Source organism: Cetorhinus maximus, chromosome 6 (assembly GCF_964194155.1).
Source record: "Cetorhinus maximus chromosome 6, sCetMax3.hap1.1, whole genome shotgun sequence".
In the NCBI taxonomy this organism is placed as follows: Eukaryota; Metazoa; Chordata; class Chondrichthyes; order Lamniformes; family Cetorhinidae; genus Cetorhinus; species Cetorhinus maximus.
This window is the reverse complement of record NC_135884.1, coordinates 105,683,799-105,704,986: the sequence shown is the minus strand read 5'-3', so window position 1 is coordinate 105,704,986 and position 21,188 is coordinate 105,683,799. Positions and strand designations below refer to the sequence as shown.

General features: G+C 39.4%; 1 protein-coding gene across 1 annotated transcript in view; it reads left to right on the top strand.

Annotated features, from left to right (window-relative positions):
- LOC144682022 (uncharacterized) overlaps positions 1-18,334 on the top strand; it is a 287,087-nt gene extending 268,753 nt beyond the window's left edge. The window contains exons 7-8 of the mRNA XM_078544265.1: positions 16,279-16,412; positions 17,999-18,334. The gene's annotated coding sequence lies outside the window, so the exon portion shown is untranslated. The remainder of the gene's footprint in view (positions 1-16,278; positions 16,413-17,998) is intronic.
- The last annotated feature ends 2,854 nt before the right edge of the window (positions 18,335-21,188 follow it).

The following is a 21,188-nucleotide window of genomic DNA, read 5'->3' as shown; positions in this document are numbered from 1 at the left end:
CAATTATCTTTACCTGGATGAATCTTTAACTTGACAAAAACTAACCCCTTTGTGTTTAAACTCAAGAAAGCTTGTCGGGCTGAGTTCTTTGCTATCAGCATTTAAATGGTTAAGACACTGAGTTAATACCTTCATCCTTATAAATTACAAAAAGCCCAGTTATGATCAATTGAGGAGTGGGACAGAAAGGCCGATCCTGACATCCGTCTTCGCCAGTCATAACAACAAACTGGTTTTTACGTGAAATATATGAATTAATATAACACAGTTTCCCAGTTAGGATACCTTTATTCCTCATCACTCCTGGTATCATTAGCAGTAAAACTGAGATTAACTGCAGCACTTACCACCTCCTCTGCCCACACCCTCCCAACACCCAACCCAGCCCACCTTCACCCACATTGAATGAAAGATCACTCTAAAGCCCAATCAGATTCAAACTACTCTGGGATGTACTCAATGGATTTTCATTATTTCTACACTAGTATATATTACAACAAAAAATGTTTAATGACTATTGATTTTCCCTTGGAATAGCACATTAACTTTCCAAATCACCCACTGTCCAGTGTTTACAGACTTCATGTCAAGACAGAAAAGTATGCTGAAATTAAAACTTTGTTAACTAGACCTGACTTTACATAAATAAACCGTGGAAAGTTAAACCAAAGATTCCTTGAAGTGCAAATGAGTAAAAATCTCAAAATGTTACATGATCCAAGACCTCCATTTATCCTGTCGACAATGACTGGCATCCTCCTACCTGTGAGAGATGATGGGGATGCAGCCTCAGAACTTTGGTGATATCAGATGAAATCATCTGCTGCACTTCTTTTGGTGGCTGAACAAACCAATTCTGGAAAGGCAAAGTCTGCCACAAGTGCTACACATGAAGCTGTCCCTTGCCACTGGTGTGGGACGATCTCTGCTGACGCCTTGCAGGGTTGGTGTCTGTTTTGGAGCCTCTGAAACCATATGTCGAGGTCATGGTGAACTCCTGTCCACAGCTTGTGCTGCCGTTTGCATTGGTTATTGGATAAAGTTTACCAATTGTCATGATTGATGTTGAGGGCTTTCATATCTCTTTTAACACCACCCTTGAATTGGATCTTTAAGTGCTCCACTAGCCTTCCTATATAGCAGATCCTACCTCCCTATATAGCATATCCTTAAGGATCTTCCTATCTGTGCACATGCCCAAGCCAGCGAAGCCTTCTTTGTCTAATAAGCGGTAGCATGCTTGGCATGTTTGCTCCAGAAAGGATTGCTTCATTGGTGACTTTATCTTTCCATGTGATGCCAAGGAAGCATCATAGATACTGGAGATGGAAGTTACTGAGCCTTTGGCCTGGACTTTCATCTGCAAGTAAGATGTGCAAAGTCAGAAGAATTCTGGGCCTCCCCAACCCGACTTTTAAAAATGGCTGCCTGAACTTCCAAGGGTCTGGGGGTGGGGGATAGGCTAGATTAGAGGTTGGGGGCAGGCGTCCCCAGAAGTACTGAGGAGGATGCAGATTTAGAGGCGGGCTGGGTGGAAGGCCTGCCTCAGAGACCTGGCATTGTGTCTGACATTTAAAAAAAAGAATAAAACATTAAACATCCCTCCAGCCCTCATGGCCCCTCACCCACCTTCACCTATCCACACATGCCCCATCCATGTCAACCCACGCAACCTCATGTCCTGTACCACCCCCATAATCCCTCATACCATCCATGCCAACCTATGTCCCTGTACCCTCCCCCATGATCCTTTGTAACCCCTATGCCCTTGTACCCACTTTCATGCCCCTCATACCTTCCATGCAAGCCTATTCTCCTGTACTCACCCCTCAGACCCCTTTATAACCCCTGTACCAACTTAGTGCCAACCCACGACCCCCACTGACCACCGTTTATCCTTATGCCTACCATGCCAACTCACCATGGGCAGACCTTATGTTCCATGCAGGATGAGATAAAATAAAGTTCTAAGTGTCTATTGCAGACTTCACTGCTCCTCCTCATTCAGATACCATGCCCTAAGAGGGCATTGGCAACCAAGGATGTCCATTGGATTGGTCCATGATTATGCTTGGCAAAATATAGCAATGGTTTGCCATTGACTTCTGCAGTATGATTGACCAGTAAACTCCCCACTCTTTACCACCTGACATCAAGCATATTGGAAGGATTTGCAGGTTGATCCTCAACCTTTTTGGTCAGTCTATGAATGCACATTCCATGGCCATCAAGTCCTGAAGTGGGAGGTGAATCCAGAGTTTCTAGCCCTGAGACAGGAATGCTACCATTGCACCACAATACCTCCTGCACACTTCACTCTATTGAGAAAAACAATCTCATTCATACAAAAACCTATTTACTACACTTCCAGTCCTTCAACTACATGAAGCCTTATAACAATAAGCATTTCATTCAAGTGCACAATCTCTTATGAAAATAAGCATTGGAATTCATAGTCCCACTTCAAAGTATATAACCACTTGTAGCTGTCAATCAAGTTGTGAACTAGCAGGCACCCTACTGTGATAATGAATGCTTAAGAAGTCAGTCATGCAGCACTAATCCAGCAATGGAAACCATCAGGTTTATCTCAACAGACAGAGTGAAACAGCAAGCAATGATTTTTTAACACTCCAGCCATTTTTTTCAAGGATTTAAAGGGTAGGACTTTTAAATGTCTTAAGAGCTTGACAGCTCCCTTTGAAAAATACTTTTGACAGTTTCTCTTCACGCTTTTGACAGGTCCTCTTGACAATGTTATCAGGTCCTTTTGACAGGTTCTCTGGACAGATTCTCTTGACAAGTCCTCTTGACAGTTTTGACAGTTGATTTTGACAGGTCTGTTGATAGTTCCAATGAGCTGGACAGTTAATGAGTTTATGCACTTTTTATGAACTTTCATGCCTAATTTTAGCATTCCAAAGGGCACCTGACCTCCACCAAATGGCGCCTGACCTTTCCCAAAGGTGTCTCAAGGCCTGTTCCAAAGGGGGTACCCTGGCTATCCAAATGAATCCACAAAGTTCAGACCTGCCCTTACCAAGTCTACTCTGCACACCTTGGGTTTCACACTCCTGGGCTACCAAAATCTGACTTCAATGGAGGCAGCTGCTGATTTAAATGGCCATTTGCTTCTGAAAACTGTTCATGCGCAAAAACGGGCCTCATTCTTGCCCCCGCGAAAATAGGAAGTGCCATGTTTGGGGGTGGAACTTATGATTTTTGGGCACTTCCGTGCCATGACAGAGAGGCTTTCCATTCTGATGAAGATTCGGGCCTTTGTTCTTGGTAGGTGCAAGTTGTCCAGGCTTTGCGGCCATATAGCAACGTGCTGAGGATACAGACTTAGTAGATAAGCATCTTGGTTCTACAGGTCAGTTTGTTGTTTCTTCATTCCTGTTTTGTTAGTTGGCCAAAGTTGTTGGCTGCCTTTCCAATGCATGTGCTGAGCGTTTCGTCAAGGGACAGGTTGTCTGTCACCGTAGATCCAAGGTAGCTGAATTTGTTGACAGCTTCCAGTGTGTTGAGTCTTATCACAGATACAGCCACAATACCCTGTCCCAAAACAATAGTTTTCTTGACACTAACGGCAGAGGGAGAGCATGACACAAACATGGGACAGATGATCCATGGGGTTGGTATTCAGCCTGGGCAACTAGTGCAGCATCATCAGCGTACAGAAGTTTTCTGATCAAGACATGCTGCATTTTTATCTTGGCTTTCTGTCTTGAGATGTTGAGGAGTTTCCCATCTGATCATGTATGGAGGTACACTCTTTCCATATCAGCACAGGTCAGTAGAGCAGAGAAAAAGGTACCAAACAAGGAAGGGGCTAAGACACAGTCATGTTTTATCCTTTCTTGATCTCAGTGCTGTAATGGAATGTAGCACAAATCTAATTTCTTGTTTCAGTTGACTATTTAATACTATTACACAGTTACTATATTTAGATTGAGCACACATTCACATTGAGCACAATTTGTCAGTCTTCAGCTTCTAATTACAGTGCATAGATTCTTCTGACTGTTATTATGCACCCATACAGAGGTTAACTAGACTTATAGCTTGGGGTCTGCTCCAAATTTTCTATTGCAAAAAATTCCTTTGCAACATCATTTATGAATCATGCCAACAGCAGAGGACCTAAAAAAAAGCCTACAAGTCACTGTTCTTAAGCGCAGCCATGTACATTTAACACTCTCTTCTATTGGCAAGCTTATTATCACTCTGTTTAGTTAATGTAACATTTCTTCCATGCACCATTATCTTTATTAGAAGCCTCTGATGTAGAACCTTGTCAAATGCCTGTGGAAAATTTGAGTATATTACATCCACCGGATATCCTTTGTTCACTAATTGAGTCACTTCCTTAAAGAATTCCAACAGATTTTGAGGCATGACTGATTGCATTTAAAACCATGCAGATTGCCCTATGGTATCTCTGCTTTATAGCTGAATATTGATAGCATCCTGGAAAATGCCCTTAAGCAATTTCTCCAATAAAAATATTAAATTAACTGGTCTATGATTCTCAGATTCAAAGCCTTTCAAAAAATTGCTTGGATGACCATGGGCTGCAATCCACAGGTGAAATTCCTGGACTGATAGAGATCTATAGCATTTTAATTAGAGGCCTGACTATATCCTCAATGGCTCTGGGAGAAACACTGGAGATTCTATGGCGATATGTAAGCATCTTCTAACCTATTTTCCAAGGTGTGTGGCCAGGGATAACACTGGAGAGGAAATGTAGAGATAAAATGGAAATATCTCGGATTCTGTAAAAGAAGGAACTTAAAAGGTTTGACATTCTTAGACAACAAACCTTCTTAAGATTTTTCCTATCAGATGGAATTACTTAGTTAATTTACGTGCAAGGACTAGTAGTTAAGTTTCATACATTGTATATCTGCATATGATTATGTTTCAAATCATCACAGGAGGCCCAACCATTCAGGAGTCCAATTTCCTGACCTTGGAAGACATTTCAATATGCAGAGACACCTGGAGTGCACATTCTGAACCCGGAGTATTTTGTTTCCATGGTAAATCTCATTAGTCAAGAGTTCAGCATTGGATTTCAGCGCTTAAGCAAATTTCAAATTACAACATTTTCCTGAGTAAGCCTATGGACGCCAGCTCCCAATCCCAGTATTCATTCTTCTTCTGTAAGCCTAGACAGAGTGTTTGACCTAGACAAAAATGTATGGACTCAATAACTGAACCTAATCTTGGCCTTACCAAATCTCCAAGCACACGTACTTTCTAGCAGCGATCAATCAATAACTGTAGGGAGCAGAAATGATTTTTTTACCCACTTCTCAGCCTTAAGGGTGATTACAACAACAACAACTTATATTTATAAAGCACCTTTAATGTAAGAAAACATCTCAGGGCATTTCACAGCAACATTATAAAACAAAGTATGTCACTGAGCCACATAAGGAGATATTGGAGAACATGACCCAAAAGCTTGCAGTCAATGAGGTAGGTTTTAAGGAGTGACTTAAAGTAGGAAAATGAGGTATAGAGTTGGAGAGGTGTAGAGAAGGAAATCCAGAGCCTGTGGTCTGGAAAACTGAAGGCACAGCCAGCAATGGTGAGCAATTTAAATCGGGGATGCGCAAATGGCCAGAATTAGAGGAACCCAGATATCTCAGAGGGTTGTGGGGGGGAGATTACAGGGATAGGGGGGGGCGCAATTTGGAGGGATTTGAAAACAATTAGGCCACTTGTGCTCCAACTGCTGTCCCCAGGAGATTAGCAAATTTAGGATGGAATGAGGAAAGAATATTGGACCACGTGGCAGATTCAGACACTCATCTACTTATTAACATTGTACCATGGCATACGGAAGCACTTACTGCCCTACTAAGCATAAACCCTTCCAACTTCCTTCCACACACCCCCAAACTGCTCAAAAAAACTTGAAGTCCATTCATTAAAGCATCAAAGTCATTCATTAGAAATTGTACTTCACAGTTTCTTGATTTTGAAAACATTTACCAAGTGTTTCACAGGTCATGACCTCAGAATGAAAGCAATTTTTATAAAGTGCACGGAACTAATTTAAAAACCAGTACTCAATCAACCTGTGTAAGAAAAAAATAAAACTGCAATACCTTTTGTAATGAATGTCTTAAAGATACAATAGTCAATATCTGGCTGTGCTTAATGTAGAGCTTTTAAACAACATGAAACATTTGTTGGACACTGCAGCTTTCACCTAGATTAATAATGGAACTGAATTCAATTGATTCAAACTTAGTTTGACCTTCTGTTTACACAGTATGTCTATTCAACTAGTAGATCAGTGGCCAGAACTTATAAATTGTGCAATTATGGAAACAAGCACACCAATTGGCATTAATGTGCATTAATATGTTGTGAAAAACTTCACTTCAAAGCCAACATATTGAATTAGAGTGTTGTGTTTTAAGAAAATATTTGAAAATGGCCCCTTATCTGTTAAAGGTTGTCAGAAAGCCAGTCAAAGCAATCAGTAATACCTTATGCCTCAACCCTCCCTTTGGTTTGTTTTCCAGCATAACATACACATACTTATTAATTCTAACCATTTTAAACTCCTCTCTGTCATATCTAGTACCAAATCATGGGATGAATTGTTGACTCAGTGTTGAATTTAATCCATCTTCAGAAGGTGGGAAATTTTACTCCAATACTCCAATTGTAATAAATAAGCTCACCACGTTTTAAATAGTTGTTTTAACTATGTGGAATAACATTTAAGGGGAAATTCCTCCATTAATTGGCTCCCAGGCATTAAGCTCACTATTCGTATAGGAAAGTCAATCTATATGTTGGAAAATCATACAAATAAATAGTTAAATAGTGAATAACAATAATAACTAAGTCAACATGACAGTGCTCCTCATTTTGCTAATGAAACTTAGAATGGTCTGTCTTTCAGATTAGACTTTAAACAAAGGTTCTGTTTGCTTCTTTGACACAGATGGACATTAAAGATCCATTGCATTGCTCAAAGAAGGGCAGGGAGTCCTACCAGTGCCTTTATCAACATTCCTCCTTCAACGTACCATCGCTAACTGGTTATTTATCTCTTCACTGTTTGTAACGTCTTTTTACATTTTGGTTGCAATGTAACAGCACTCACTGCACCTTGAAGTAATTCACTGTAAAGCACGTTGTGTCATTTGAGACATGCAATATGGCACTATAAAAATGAGTCTTTACATTCAAAAGAAAATCATTCTAGTATAACTGCTATGGTCCTTTTATAAGACAGTTAAAGTCTAACACAGGGCAACTGCTTTCTAAACAGTGCAAGCCACCAGAACCCAGGTATGCCTAAAACATGGGAAATTAGAGAATTATATACATGCATTCCTGGACACATCTATGGGACTTTAGTCAGGACACTTATTAAACAACTATGGTGTCAGTACCTTTTTGAGATTAAAAATGTAAGGGCAGCTCACTGAGTCATCTGAGTGTTTTTATACTTTAATTTTATTTAAAATACACTTTTCTACCAGTTCTATTGCAGCCAATATGAAGACCAAATAGCAGGTGGCTGCATACATGAGTTGCTGTCACATCACTTCCCAGAATTCAATGCTTGATCCTATCAATGACATCACCAACCAGATACGCAGCAAGTGGCTGAATTTACAGGCTTATCTGAAAGTAGTAACATAGGTCCTCAGATTCCATAGAGTTCCTCTCAGTGTCCACCCATGATTTTGGTGGAGTCTATAGGAAATTTCCAGGATTGGGCTTAAACAGCCATTTCTCTGGTGGCTCCATTGAAGTCTTGCCAATGTCACAATAGGAGACATGGAGAATTCTTTGCAATTTTAGGGCCATTGTCTATATCCTTTGAAAATAAAACCCCTGAAAGTTGCATTTGAGAAACTGCAATCATTTTTTTCAAAAATCTGGGAAGGGCTAGATCTTTTAAGAATTCTATTAAATCAACAGCTTAATAATGAATGAAAATATTCACTTGCCCTTTTTGCTATAATTATTTTCAGATACTGCTCTTCATATATGTAAAAGTACTCTGAAATTTCTTTAAAAAGTGCTCCTGCCCAAAATGATTGTTTTCAGTCTATTTCTGGCTATACAACAGTCACACGAGTCGACCAGTTAGTTCCTTGAGCCTGTTCTGCCATTCAATGAGATCATAGTTGATCTGCAATGTAACACTAGATACCCAGCTTGACGATGCACCTTTTAATACTTTTGCTCAACAAAATTCTATCAATATCTGATTTAAAATTTACAATCGATGTAGCATCAATTGCCATTTGCAGAAGAGAGCTCCAAGCTTTTACTACTCTTGTGTGTAGAAGTGTTTCCTAATTTAGTTCCTGAAAGGTTTGGCTCTGATTTTAGACTATGCTCCCTAGTCCTAGATTCCTTGACCAGTGGAAATATTTTTTCGCCATTTACCCTATCTGCTCCCCTTAAAACCTTAGATTTGTAGATTACAAAAAATATTCCCTCCACTTTTTGTGATCCACTTGCCCTCAAAACAAAAAGCTGCAGTAGTCATGAGAAAGAATCAGTGGTATTTGGCACACACAGAATCTGCATGTACAAAACCAGTTCTAAGTAATTGCTACAATAACCCAATCTTCTTGTCCCAGGTGTCATATATGCATTATATGAATTTTGGAAGTCCCAATCCAGTTTGTTCCTGGTTTACGTACACAGCACAAAATAGTTCTTAATTTAGAAGAGTTAGCATTAAGTTGTCAGTTTCTACTCAAACCAGGCCAGAGGATGGCTGGAGTGAAAACTGAGAAAAAGTCACTTTGATGAAGTAGTGAGTACTCTTCAGAGGTTGGGATTAAAGTAAAACTGTTGGGAAAGAGAAGAGCAAGTTTTAATTTGCAGCTAATTTGTGCTATGCTTGCCCTGAGAGTACTTAATACTGTCACAGTTTGCCTGAAATGAAACATGTTTCATTCCCACCAACAACCTTCAATTTGATAAGCATAAACATTACATCATCACTGCTTCACAAACAGAATGTCTAGCTTAACAGACTGAGAGCTAAATTTTACTTGAGCTTTGTGTATTTGCATTGATATCATAACCACTGTTCTATATGTCACGGCAAACATGTAATCATATTCATTGACCATGATGCATAGGTTAGCAAAAACATATTTATCGACATACATTAACCTAAGTCCATTTTCAGTGCAAGGTCACATTGGTGTACTGGAATTATAACCAAATGTCATGAGCAAATGGCATTGCACTGTACATGAAGATTTTAGGACTTGAAAAAATCTAAAAGCCATCAAAATGGCACTAAACCCATTGGAAACTCCAGCCCCTTGAGATTCAGGGGTGTGAAAGTTCATAATTTAAAAGAATTAAACATTTTCTGATAATGGAAATTTAACACCAATGGTAGCTCTCTCAAGGTGACAATAACCTCCATGTGAAGTGAAAGCTTATGTATCACTGGAAGAATGAATTTAAACTGCTGGTGCTTCCACACTTACTGCTACGGGGAAAGCTGCTTAACTTCCACAGTGCAACTAGTGAAAGGAGCAAAATAAGTTTCTAGTTATTAAATGACATCACTGCATAGGCCAATAAATGCAATTTAACTGTGGTGTACAAACAATTAATTTGAGACAATGTTGTCCTAATAGTAAACTCAGTATAGTTTTTTGTCAATACCACTTGCTGTTCAATATATTGATTACCCAGGCACACACAGTCCTCTAACTTTTACATATGCTAACCCTCACTCAAACAGGAGCTTTCATGGCCCGCCGAATCTCCAACCATTGTTAAATCATACACTTCCACATGAAAAGTTGCCATTCTTTGCCTGCCGTCTCTATGACTGTCTGCTTTGAAATTAGTTGTCCAGTTCCATTGCAGGGAATCAGCCAGTCTCACATTAGAAAGGACAATGGGATCACTCTCTTTGTACCAGCAGATTTTCCTTTTTTTTGCTGCAGAGTGAGCAGAGACATTTAAAATGGCATCTGGGATTTAGATGCAGTTACAGCATGACTTGGAACTCCTGTTGAAACACCTGGAAACTGGGTAGATACTTATATTGCACATCAGGGAGGGGAACTTAGAAGCACATTAGTGGCTGATATAAGGACTTGAAAACGATACCTGTGGAGACATGAGGGTCATGGAACATAAGTATGAAAAAGCATGTTGAGGTTACATGGACGAAGTAAAACATATTAGAAGGGAGTAGTGGTTTGCCAGTGTCTTCCACTCTCAGGGGCAGAGAGGAGTGGCAGGTTCCAAGTCTACATCAGCTGGAATGAGGATCAGACCTGCACTGTTGCGTTATTCTGATACACGCACTAGCCATCTAGCCAACTGAATGAATCGACCCCACCTCTTTTATACTTTCTGTAATATCCCATATTCCTTAATGCCTTTAGTATCCAAAAATCTATTAATGTCCCTTTATATAGTGTTAGTGAGCGTGGGGGTGGGGGGGGGGGGGGGGGGCACGGGGAATGGGGGTCTGGGGCCAGGGGTTACTTCCTGCTGTTGAATGCTTGTTCCACTGGGTGAGGTTCAGAGAAGGCATTAGCTGGATTGCTGAACTCCAACAAGCACCACGGAGTCAAATCAGCATTGTACACTAACTGATGTCATGATCTGCTTTGCTCTGCATACTTCCACTGGTTGTTCACTGAAAGAAAGCTAATGCCCTGATGGTGTGAAACCATGCTTTAAATAAAACAAAATGATATTTCAATTTACTGGCTGGAAACCCCTAATGGACTTTTTTTAAAGAAGACTAAAGCCACATTCCAGTGACTTGGGATCACAGTCAAAGATAGCTGCACATTTGCATCACTGTACCTTCGACATCCAAAAATGGTTCAAATGGAGATAACCCAGCTAGAAAGCTGCACCAGGAACAATTACCTTGAAAGGGATGAATGGAGGCCATCTCCTATCCCATTAGCAAAGTGTCCAGACAGTCAACTGGGTGGAGAAAAGCCACAAGGTATGATCACTTGGACAATGGAGGCTGACTAAGAGAAGAATTCCCAGCCATTATTTAATCAAGGAAGCTGGAATACACTAGACATGACCATATTTGGGTCACTGGATAGTTGGAGACAGAAGGTCATCTGACAAGGCCAATCCATTGTGTGTTTAAGCACCTGTTTTCTCTGCAGAACAGTACAAGCAACTGAGATGATGAAGGAACAGGGTCCTGAGTAGTTTCCTTCCATCACCCTCTCTAACTCCATCCAACTTGCAAGTTGAACTCTGTCTGCTGATTTTGACTATCCAGGTGCCAGATGCAGAGATTTTAAAAATAACCCATCCCAGCGCTGTTGTCTCCAGAAGAACAGATAAATCATCCAGCTACAGCTTTAACCGTCTCGACGCTGAAAGCAGCAGTACCACTGAGTTCAGCCCTGAAGCCAACTGAGTCACTAACCTTCAAGACCCGTATACCCCTTTAATTTTACTGAACTCTAACTTAGTTGATCTATCCCCCCCCACTTTGTAATTTATTTGTGCATGTGTGAACTCTGAGTGTGTGTGTGTATGCGTGAGTATATGTATGCGTGTGTGTGTGTGTGTGTAAGTTGGAGCATTTTATTATTTTACTTAGACCAGTTAAGTACAATGAAACTATCCTCTTTTCTTTTTTTAAAACTCAAGAAAACCTATCTGCTCTTGTCTTTTATAGTCACAGCAGGTAAACAGTTAAACACTCATGGAGTTAGCAAATATATCTGCTTTTAAAAATCCTATTGTGCCCAAGGAGAAGGAAAAGAGAGGAGTCATTCCACACATGCTCACCTGACCATAACATCTGACCACTATGATGTCCAGCGTGATTCATCCCATAAGTGTGTGGGTGTATTGCAGATGTCACTTTGGAGATTTGAGAGCACTCATAGCACCCCATTTCTCAGGAATGGCTTCAGTTTTCCTGCTATTGAGTAGGAGGAAGTTATGATTCATCCAGGAATTGAACCTGGACAAACAGTCTAATGCAGGGGGAATTGATGTATCGAAAGAAGTGGTGGTGAGGTAGACCTGGGTATCATCAGCTGATCTGCAAAACCTGACTCTGGGTCTGCAGATGATTCACTGAGGAGCCGCATGAAGATCAGGAAAAGAAAAATGGCTGAGGATAAATTCTTGGTATCCCAAATCTAAATTGTATGGCATCTGGAGAAGAGAGAATCCATTGCTTTTTAAAATTCATTTTGGGGATGTGGAAGATGCTGGCAAGGCCAATGTTTATTGCCCATCACTGATTGTCATTGAGCGATAGAACCGCTGCAGTCCATGTGGGGAAGGGTACTCCCGCAGTGTATACTGACAGTTGTTATGACACAGCAGATGGTAAATGCTGAGCTGTTCAAATCCCAGTAGGAAACTTGAAACAACTATCAGAACTAATTTTCAATTTATATGTTTTGAGATGTGGGCTTTGAATTCAGTAATAATAAGACCACTGAGTCTTAAAATGTTTTTATAAAACTAAATTGAACATTTATTAATAAAAGAAAATATTGTAAGCACACACATTTGTCTACAAATTACTGCTACAATAACTTTTAAATCCCCTAGTTAATCTGATTCCCAGCTACACCTTTGTTAAGGCAACAGTAAAACAAATAGATTTTAAATGACCCAGGCAAAGTAAACAATACCCTGAACAGTTGAATGCACAGTGAGTTCTCTTAACTTCAGTCCTTGAAAAGGCAACAGTTTGAGGCATAGATGCTGAAGGCTTTTCACATTTGTTGAATCTTAGACTGCCTACCGTTACACATAGCCTTCACTCCTTTATACATATTTTCCCCTTGAATGCACATTTCTATTGTTTCACTATGTCTTTGGACTTTATCTTTCTGATAATAAAAATCTCTCAAAGCACTAAGTTTTACCAGTAATCTTTGGGAAAATTAAACCCACTATTTCTAAACTTCACCTGACTAGGCAACACATTTCACTCCCTCTTTTAAAAACAATCTAGGCTGGTTTGTTTAAAAATGCAAATGTTCCCTTGATACCTATGTTTCTAAACTTCCCCAAGATTACCTAATTAACATTTCAAACTTAACTTCTCTTCTTACATCAAAGCACCCAGACTAGTTGCCTCTAATTCAATTAAATCTCTCACACACACAGACAGACACATATAGACACAACCCACTATTACTCTATTTTACAATAAATTTCAATAACATTATGAAAATCATTATACCTTCCTGACCCAGTGCACAGTCTGCATTTGAAATATAAGAATGGAATCATGCAAGAATAGTCTTGTGGGGTGGATGATGGAGAAGAGGTATTAAAAGTTTGGTGACGAGGAGAAATAATGTAACACACTTGCAATCACAGAAGATGTTGTTTATGTCTTTGGCCAGGGCTATTTTAGTGCTGTCTAGAAAGTAGGAAGCCAGTTAGGATGGATTCAACAGCATTTTGGAGCAGATGGGTATAGAGCTGGATGGACCTTGGAGAAAAAAAGACGTTGTAAATGGAATGATAATTTGAAGAATGGGTAGGTTGAGAGCTTTTTTGAGGCAGATGATGGCAGTTTTGAAGAGGTGAAGAATGGTGCCTCATGAATGATGTCTGGTGGCATGGTAGCCAGAAGAAGGATGTGTTGAGTGGTTAGGATAGAATGGAAAGGGCATTGAGTGCAGGAGATGGGTTTCAGACAAGCTGAGTTTTGAGAAGCTGGGGAAGAAAGTTGGACCAAATATTACAAAAAGATGGGAATTCTGGCTAGAGTAGGTGGAAGACTGGTGGAAGTAAGGGCCTGAAAATTATTGAAGCAACAAAGCAGTTGTTAGGAAGGCATCTTTCTTGGAAACAAGAAAGTCCATGAGCTCCTCCACTTTGATACTTAAGGTTAGGCTGGAAAGGGGTTTATGAAAGTAATTGGTCAAAGACCAAAGGAGTCTCACTATATGGAATTTGTAAAGTCTTCTTGAAATTCATGATGCTGGTGTTCTTACCTCATAAGGCATAATTTCAGCTCAATTATTGCTTCTTTCTTGTTTTACCCGTTTAAAATTGAGTAGATGCCATAATACAAATATCAACTTATTCTGAAGATAATTTGGGATCTTACTGATAAATATTGTCAATAGAACAGCTATTAATTGAATTTTGTACAAATCCCTGTTAACTTAAAACTGTCTCAAACTAAGATACCGCATAAGACACCAGAAACAGTTACTCAATAGAATTGTCCATTGGTGGCTATAACTATGGTTTTTCCATTGACCATAACGCATATTTCAGACTCCAGTTGAGGCACTAATCACATGTTGATGTGTTTTTTAAAGGTCAATCAAAATATTCCTATTTTACATTTTTATAAGGCTAAGCTTGCACAGTCAAGAATGAGTAATCATTTAGGCTTTGTTCATGTTACGTTTATCTAAATTGTTATCCAGGTCTCATACACTTTGCAAGTGATTCAAAAATGACAAAAGGTGAAACTGATTTTACATTTGGATACTTCACGCCAGTGACCTCTTCACTTTAAACACTGATACATTCATTAAGAATCATTTCATAGAACTGTTGAAAATCTTTGTAGGCACTGCAATATTATTATTCATTAAAATTACACACCAGAACCCACCAAACTGTGAAGAATTATAACAACAGCATCATGCCTAATGTTTAATTATTAATGAGCATCTATATCAACAATATTAGCAAAGATAACAATTTATGTACATGATGATCAAAGATTGACTTAGTAACTGTCTTGTAGTATTTTGCCAGGTCAATACTTAACCACTGACAGCATTGTCATGATCCTCCAACAAGATATTATCTATGTCATGTTTCCCCAGGGAACACGTGCAAGCAACTGAAGACTAATATATATATTTCCTTCCTATCCAAATACCTCAGAACCACCTCCAACTTCACATATGGAAGGCAGATTCTTAAAATGGCTGGGGAATAGTCTGCAAAGCCATCCTGTCTCTCCTGGCATTTGTATTTCTTTAGTTGAAAGCATGGCCGATAGCAGTGAAAAAACAAACATAAAAGCAAATGCTGAGAACTGGCCTGCAGTGCTTCAGATTCTGAATATTGTGGGGGAGACACACAAGCCAGCACAAATAAGCATATATGTTGGACCTCATTACTAAACATTTATGGTTAGTTCTTGCGTAATTTATCCAAACAATGCTACTGGCATGGATCCCAGTTTTTAAGCTAAATGATGGGTTGGCGTGTTATATTTGCTGGTGGCAAGGCTAAACTGGTTATGCTTAATTATTACACTGTCCCAGCACAGGACTCAAATTAGTGGGACCAAGACTCAATTTGGCCAGACATACAGTGCTTGAAAAGAGGCTTTCATGTAATATTTGCCATTGGAGGCAGGAAGAGGCCTGGCCTTGAGGTCATCTTAGTGTGTGTAAACAAGATAATTGTCAGTTAACATTTCTTTGGGAACAATAAGAATCCAATTGTGAAGCTAGTAATGCTTTGATCAATAGAATGTATTCAAATACTGCAACCCTAATGAACTACCTTTGAGTACTGGAGGTCAGTTGGAGAGTGGGGGAGGAGTGGATTGCTAAAACAATTAATGTATTTAGATAGACATAAAGCATCATTTATTTATGCAATTTAATTAAGCATTTAATTTTACGTACAACATGTTGTTGTATCAACAGCCCAAAGTAAAATTGATTATTTGATAGAGTTGTTACTTAAGGCAATAGATTTGGATGCAAAAAGCTATTTACATTAAAATACAGCCTCTAGAAATTGGAGACAAACATATTTAAAGAAAAGTAGAATATTCATTGCAAAAAAAAAATTTCTCCTTTTCAATTTGTCCTTGTGATCACATTTAAGTTCTAATTTGATTTAACTTTGGTCCATTTCACATTTTAAGGTCACTAGAGTACATTTCAAGCAATGGGCCCAGTAAATGCATAACCACTCCAACAAATTCCCAGCAGAACTGCAGCAGGAAAGCACTGGAAGTATCTTAAATTAGACTAGTATTCAGATATGCTAAGTTCTGTCCTTACATTGGAGAAACTGGGATGGAATCTCCTTCTGCCGTCTGTAAGAGAGACAGAGACTACCGAAGTCAGGAGCTCCTGACTCTCAGAGGTACCTGGCATAGGGTCAGCAGAGGGACACCTGGTGAGGCCAAGCTAGTATCCCACCTTTGCGTTAAGTACTGGATAGTGTCTTTGTCCCTTGAAAGAAAAAAATGAATTTGATATATTATGCATTTTACCGCGCTTCCCTTTTAAACAGGCCTGCTACTGCCTCTTTTAACATTTTTTCTCGATGCTCCTCTCGTGGTGCAAGGATGCAAGTTATTCGTACAATGAGAAGACTCCTCCCCTTGCCTTGAAAACTTTGGTGTGATCAGCAGTGGATAACTCAAGGTGAGTGCATTCCAGCAATAATAGCAGATGTGCTTCTTCCCAATCAGCTGACTTGACAAACTGAGGTTCCAGCTACCTGTTCACATGATTCAGTTGGACATATGATAGCTTTTGAACTATAAAACCACAGAGCCATAGAAAAGTTACGGTGCAGAAAGAGGCCATTCAACCCATCATGTCTGCGCCAGCCAATAAGAGAAAAAGGAAACCAATTGTTCATTTTAATCCCACTTTCCAGCACCTGGTGCGTAGCCTTGCAAGTTACAGCACTTCAGATGCAGATCCAGGTACCTTTTGAATGAGTTGAGTGTTTCAGCCTCAATCACCAGTTTAGGCAGTGAATTCCAGATGCCCACGACCCTCTGAGTGGATATGTTTTTCCTCATGTCCCCTCTAATCCTTCTACCAATTACCTTAAATCTATGCCCCTGGTAATTGACCCCTCAGCTAAAGGAAACAAGTCTTTCCTGTCTACCCTATCTAGGCCCCTCTTAATTTTCTACACCTCAATTAGGTCACACTGTAGCCTCCTCCGTTCTAAGGAAAACAACCCAAGCCTATCCAAGCTTTCCTCATAGCTACAAATTTCAAGCCCTAGCAGCATTCTTGTAAATCTCCTCTGCACTCTCTCCAGAGCAATTATGTCCTTCCTGCAGTGTAGTGACCAGAACTGTACACAAAATTCCAGCTGTGGCCTAACCAGCGTTTTATATAGTTCCAACGTTACATCCCTGCTTTTGTATTCAATACCTCGCCCAATAAAGGAAAGCATTCCATATGCTTTCTTGACCACCTTGTCCACCTGTCCTACCAACTTCAAGAACCTGTGACAGACAAAAGGCAGATGATTTCCCTAACAGTGCTAGCCAACATTCCTCCCTTAATCACAGGAAAAAAAAAAGATTAGCCTGCAATTAATCTCTTGGCAGTATGTAAGAAATCAGCACAAACTAGGTGCCATCATTATAATCATGGTAATTGTTGCTGCACTTGTAATTCATTGCATGAAGTGCTTGATCTCCCAATCTGATTTTAAGATTCTCACCTGTGATTTCAAATCTCTGCATAGCCTTGCCCCTTCCTATCTCTGTAATCTTCTTCAGGCCTACAACCCTCAGTGATCTCGCATTGCGGCAATTCTGTCCTTTTGAGCATTCCCAATTTTCAAATGCCCCTCATTGGCAGCCTTGTCTCCATCTGGAATTTCTTCTCTAACGCTCTCTAACTCTCTACCTCTCTCCTCCTTTCCTTGAAGTCTACTTATTTGACCAAACTTTTGCACACCTATCTCAATAGCTTCTTATATGTCTCAGGGCCAAATTTAACACTCTTGTGAGGCACTTTAGTGCATTTTAACACATTAGAGGAGTTGTGTAAATGCAAGTTGTTGTTATCTTGTACAATTCTGAGGCCTCAGTGATCCAGCCATGAAGGTAGCTCAATCATGTATAATGTTACTACATCCAAGGTAACCCTGCTCTGTATATATTTCCATGGCTGATATTCAACCCTTCCCTCAGAATAAAATTTCTTCTATTTGTATTTCTAATCAGGGTTTATTCATTTATGTATTTATTTATTTTCAGGCTGTGCTATGGAGACCAATACAATTTGGACACAGAATAAAAGAAATGATGCCCAATGATTTAAAGTATGATTCTTTCCAGGGATTGGGTTCTTGTGAAGCCTAGATTGATTGATTGACAGCTGCATCTCTTTGACAACTGTAAGTGCAATGAATTTGGGCAGTCTCAATCTAATTTGCAGTGGAAATTACTTCACAGCACAAGGCTGTCCATAATGTGGCCAACTGAATACCAGCTGAGGAGGAACAATGTTTCCTTATAGTTAACCTGTATCATAGTTGAACTGTGAATACCTGATAGTTCACACTATTAAACTTTTTCACTTTGGTAACTGCACTTGAGTATCTTCGCTCATTTATGAATATAGAGGAATAAGGCAGTACAAGTATTAGTAGACTGGCTGTTGATGTTGCAGTCAGGATTGGTGAATCCAACTTCTTTGTGAGGGGAATAGAATGCAATTTAGAAAGAGATGCACCAAGGCATTGTTTAGGAAGTCAGTAAAAACTGACAAAGTTCGATGAATCACTGGCAAATTAGTAGTTTACCCAAAGTGACCTACTTCTTCAAAGCTTGGCTTGTTACTTTTGGTTCCATTCACACCCTAATTTAACCAGCCTAGATCACATCTTTAAATTTCCAACAGATGCATCTGTTTTCATAGTAACTGATGTAAATAATTTTCATGTTTTTGCTGTTTGAGCAAATGTACAGCAGTGGACTTTTATCTGCTTCAGCACCAAAACACATTCTGTCCTAACCATACAAATTCTTTCACATTTAACATGAAAGTGAGCCAAATCAAGCCAAGATGAATACAGTGAACCTAATTTCTTCAAGCAGCCTGAGCCAACTTGGCAAATTCCCCTTAGACCAGACAAATGTCTGGTCTATTTAACTTTAAGTCACAGTGGTAATTATCATAGTTGATACAGTATCAGTGGTAATGACAGTGTGGTTACAAATATGAAGCAAGCTAGAATTCTCTTGTTCATAAACAAAGATTTTGTAATGCTGTGGGAACCTAGCAGAAAACCACAATGCTCCTATTGATAGAAATCATACCAGATTTTTCAAATGGCTTTAAAGATACAGCAGAGCCCTACCACATGAGGTACATATCCAAGATATCCAAAGCTTAGCCATGTAGCATTCAAATATTGTACTGGTCTACCAATTTTAATAGCTTATTCTTGATAAACAGAGAACACATATGATAGGTGTGTAGGCATGTGATAGGTGTAACTTTTTTTTCAGAAAAGGTGCTAAATTTCAACTAGTACTGAATGCACAGGTCAGATGAACATGAATCCATAAAGCTTATGATGACGAATAAGCAGTTGTGCTACTTCTTTCAGTGGACTTTTAGAAAAGGGCCAAGCATCATCATTTTAGCCAGAAGAGAAATAACATTTGCCAACATCAGACTTGATTGCCAGTGACCATGTTAGCTCTTCAATAGTAATAACAGAACTCTTGAGAAATATAATTAAAATAAATAGCCAAGCACTAATCCTGAATGAGGGAAGTTCCATAAGCAAATAATTCAGAGAATACTCTGCATATGCAATGCATGAAACCAAATGTGCATATCTACTTTTCTACATGTTTTTATCCCTCCATTTCCATTTAGTTTTTAAGTTCCCTTATTACAAGTCTGGCATAAGTACGATTTCTGCTGTTGAAATGGCTGCTAGGTGGGGAATGATAGCCATTGGTTTTCTCTCTGCTTTTGAGGAAGTGCCCAAGATACGCTCAGCTGCACACATAGCTGAAATGGGTGAAATCAAAAGTTTGCCACACATGGACTCATTGGGTGGTTTAGTGTCCACCTTATTGGTTTAAATTCTGCTCTTGTCAAACTGACTGATCTGCCGAATGTTTGCATGGTCAGTTAATTTAATAATGCCAATGATCAAGTTCAGGTTATGCAATTCTTAACTATTTACATTTCATAATTGCAAAGAATACAGTTGAACCTGATGTAGTGGGCGGGACATGCTTCTATTAAACACATTAATTTACATAGAGTACAGTCCTGAGCTTAAATCTGAAATCAGATTGTAGTAATGCCAAACTCTGCTAGTCTTCTGTATCTTATTGATTTCCTTTAATCTTTCTCTGTCCTGATAATGATTTTTTTTTAAACTATGAAGTTGTTCTGATAAGGTTAAAATGGTGCACACTCAACTAGCTGGTCAGACTCTGCTGTCTCTGCTCAAAATGCAATGATAAATGGGGTATCAAATTTTTCACAGCTTCCTTTGTATAATGTGCAGTTGAAAAAATGGGATCAGGCTACCAACTTGGAGAATGAGAGAAGGAAATAGATAGCAACAATGTTCTCAATTGTTGCCGTTCCAAAGTGGCAGACTTGTGCAAATTTCAGGGACATCTTCACATAGACTTTTATATGGTGCATAACTATTTTAACAGAAAATTTTACATAATGTAAACTGAGACAACAGTTCCTTATAGCTCCCTTTCAGTGTCATTATTTCCTTACATACAAACATGTGAATTAGGAGCAGGAGGCGGCCACTCGGCCCCTCGTGCCTGCTCCGCCATTCAATGTGATCATGGCTGATCTGAATGTAACCTCAACCCCACATTCCTCAACCCCGATAATGCTTCACCCCTTTGTTAATCAAGAATCTATCCAGCTTTGCCTTCAAATTTTTCAAAGACTCTGCTTCTACCGCCTTTTCAGAAAGAGAGTTCCAAAGACTCACAACTCTCTGAGAGAAAAAATTTCTCCTCATCCCTGTCTTATTTTTAAACAGTGACCCCTAGTTCTAGGTTCTCCCACAAGAGAAAACATCCTCTCCACAGCCACCCTATCAAGACCCCTCAGGATCTTAAAGGTTTCAATTAAGTCACCTCTTACTCTTCTAAATTCCAGTGGATACAAGACTAACCTGTCCAGTTTTTCCTCATAAGACAACCCACCCATTCCTGGTATTAGCCTAGTAAACTTTCTCTGAACTGCTTCTAAGGCGTTTACACCTAGCATAACCTCCCTACTTTTGTAATCAATTCCCCTCACAATAAATGATAACATTCTATTGGCTTTCCTAATTACTTGCTGTACCTGCATACTAACTTTTGTGATTCATGCACTAGGACATCCAGATCCCTCTGAACCTCAAAGCTCTGCAATCTCTCACCATTTAGAAAATAACCTTTTTTA